Genomic DNA, 3585 nt, shown 5'->3' with positions numbered 1-3585 from the left:
TCTTTTTCCACCTTGCTCTCTTCTCAAACTCTCTCTCTCTTGGATCTCTCTCTGTTCTCTCCTCTTCAGTCCATGATCCCCCAAAACCCCTCGTTTCTCAAGCTCTCTCCTCTTCTTTTTATCCCGAAACGGCGCCTCTCTCGCTTTGGGACCACGGGCTGCCGTCTGATATCTGCCCTTCGATGCACGCGACGCCCCCTGCTGCTGCTGCGCGAATTCTCTGCTGCACGTCTCCTTCCGCTCCCGTACCAGCCTCCGCTCCTGGTCCCCTCTGCCAAGAATGATAAAAGGAAAAGAAGGTTGTGCTGGGCTGGGCCAAAGAGAAAAGAAAACTGGGCCGGCTCTCGCAAGAAGGAAGAAAGGGGAAAAAGGACTGGGCCGGGCTAATCCGGCCCGCTCGAACCGGGTCAGATCGGCCTGGATTTTTTTTTTAAATTAAAATTTTTAATTTTTTTTTATCTTTTTAATAAGAAAATATGTCTAATAGACCCCATTAATGCCAATGCACCTAATGTCTATATGCCATGTGATTAAATGAAAATTATTCATGTTTAGGCGCCAAAATTTTCCCTCCTTTATTTTATGTAATTAACCTAAAACGGATAAGTAAAAATTAGGTGTCAACAACATAGAGTTCTTAGCCCTAGGAAACAAAAAGGTCGGGTATCTTATGGACGTGGATCGATTTTCAGAGTGTTGAAAGATAGATGGATTGTTTTTTCAATGCTCCTTAATTTTGATTATGAATTTATGACTTTATTGTATGTCTCAATAAAAAATAATAATAGTGATAAAGATATGAAATGGATGAATTGGCCGCCGAATCGTGCCCCCGTGGCCTCACGAAAAGACTAGATCGTATTTTCATAGTTAGGTGGTCCGGTTTGGCAAAATCACATGAAATTTCGACTTTCTATTATTTTACACCGCCTCTTCATTTTTCATTTTATTACCGTCATCGACTCGCGTTCACGTTTTTAATAATAAATTCTTCACACACTAGAAAATATGAAAAAAAAAAAGGCCCACAAAACCCTCATTATTTTTTAGGATAGTGTGCGTTCACGTTCCTTGAAAATTTCAATCGTTCCACAACTCTTAAGTAATTAGAGAGAAAAATCCAATTTTCAATGTTTCTCTAAAAAGTAAAACACGAGAAGTCATCTTTTGAATCTTCGTCATCGTCGATGCAATCATTTCGGTTAAGTAAGTCACTTCATCTATAAGCCGATAGTCTTGTGCATGCCAAAAAAACCCCGAATCTTTTGAAGAAGAATATCGAGTAATTCAATGATTCTTAGATAAGAAAATTCGAGCCGCGCTCGAATTTTCTTTTTCAAAATATCAAACTTTTCTCCTCTTTTCGTTCTTTCATAACAATAATTGAAGACACTACAATTTCAATTAATTGTTAGTAGGGAGAGTGCTCATCTCATGGGCCAAAGGAGTTTCATCCAAAAAATTATGGAAATTTAGTATAATGTCCCTTTTTCCACATAAAATTTGTAAGGAAAAAAGTTACATTTGTATTCCTTAAAATTCTTGGGTGAAGTGCGTGTGAATCGGAAGAGGGAAGGGAGTGTCGTGCAATGATTCAAAGCTCAACAATCTTTACACACTACCCCAAATTTCAAGAATGTTTTTGCATAATCTATCCCCACAGCTTTTAGTCTTTCTAATAATTTTTGTTACCTTATATCTTTTGATAATTCGATTTCTATAAAAATGAACCCTTGAAGAGAGTAGGGGCACCCTATTCTATTCACCTGCACCCACCTACCCGCTCTTGACTTTTCTTAAAGAAAAGATTTTCTTCTCTTTCTTTTTGCCCTTTTCAATTTCCAATACATATATGATGATAATTGTATACCACCTTTCGAATATTTCACCCATCTTGTATTCATTCCCCTGCTCTCACTATTTCACTCCTATAACTCAATTTCCTCTTTTTTATTTATTTATCATTACTATTGATTTTCTATGGTTATCAATATATATCCTCCTCTTTTTCTACTTTGTTTTTTCCTCTTCCTTACTATATTCTTACTCTGCTGTCATGTGAAAAGACGACTAAAAATCAAGATCGCATCTACATATTTTTTTAACTCATCGTGTATTTACTTGTGGTCGTGTTGAAATAACATAGACATATCAGGCACATTTTAGATTGTGGTTTGGCTAATTTTATATATAACATACATATAACATAGACATATCAGACTAAAAAAACAGGTTTGAATCTCCATCCTTCTCCATATCTCTCTCAGTCATCTTTTAACTTTTCTAATCTTATATTTTTATATATTTTTTCAATTGCATGAATAAATATTCCATACATTCCTATATGTAATTTTTTTTTTGGTCGGCAGCGGAGACCGCAGGAGCAGGAGAAGGATCGGGAGGGAGCGCCGCTCTCGTATCGCTCGACCGTTCTGATCTGACACTCCCCTACTCCTCCTCCGTTGGCTCAAACCGACACCCACCCTGACGGAGGCTAATAGCGATTGGCCAGTTGTGGCATGTGTCCAAATCGATCGATGGAATGCGTTCTTGCACTTAGTGGGATCAGCAATCAATTAGGCAGGCAGGGGATTTGTTGCCGTTCTTTGAGGTATATTGAGCAAAACAAACGCCGAGGCAGGGCGTTTTTGTCAGCTACGAGATATGTAACCTTTTATTTTATCGTAGATCAGTACTCTGTCTAAGTCAGACCAAATTAAAATTGTCACAATAGATCCGTGTCATTAATTTATATATCAATCCCTTCCTTAAGAAAACAAACTCTCACGGTCTTTTATTTAGTCAAATTGGGACTTAGAAAAATTTGACTCGATTTGCGGCCTATGTATAAAATCCATATGTACGTGTTATGATTGTCCCGTTTTAGCTTACCCAAATTTTTTCTTTGTACACCGTCTCGGAGCGGTACATATCTATCACTGACCCCTCAATGATTCTATTGCGATTCTACCACCTGCCAATTTTAATACGAGATCCAATTGAATAATGATTAGTAAGTGAGCAATTCCAACACGTCACATCATCTCGGTACTAGCATATTGAAGTTAGTTTCTACGTTGCTTTTTCACCGCCGAATATTTTCTCGAATGGGAGGGACTTTACAAGATGAAGTAGTGTACGAAAAAACAGGGTGATCAGACGCCCCGCAACATTTTCACCGAGAACAGCTCAGGAATTCCTTGGTTTCTCGCAAGGATGCTTTCCTTGGGCCCCGATGGGACGAGCCGAACTCATTTTGCAAGCAGATAGGGTAGGCCTAAGAAAGCTTAAAGATTCTTTCTCCAATTTGTTCCGCAAATGGCATTATAAGCCCCTCGTGTCCTAATAAATGTCTAAGGGTGCGCATGACAATCATTCTGTGCCCGATAACTATTTCTATTCAGAAATGATTCTTTTTTATTCTGTGCCCGGAAATAATTTCTGAGCATTTGAATGCGTTTGGTAACTGTCCAAAATTTCTATTCCTGGGATAGAAAAGAACAGAAATATGTTTGGTAACTACACAAAATTTCTTTTTATTAATAATATTTTAAATTGTTTAATATTTTTTTTCTTTCTACCCTT

This window comes from Syzygium oleosum, unplaced genomic scaffold (genome assembly GCF_021117445.2).
Source record: "Syzygium oleosum isolate NSW1041296 unplaced genomic scaffold, Sole_v2.1 Sole_v2.04, whole genome shotgun sequence".
Lineage (NCBI taxonomy): Eukaryota > Viridiplantae > Streptophyta > Magnoliopsida > Myrtales > Myrtaceae > Syzygium > Syzygium oleosum.
This window is presented reverse-complemented; position numbering follows the sequence as displayed.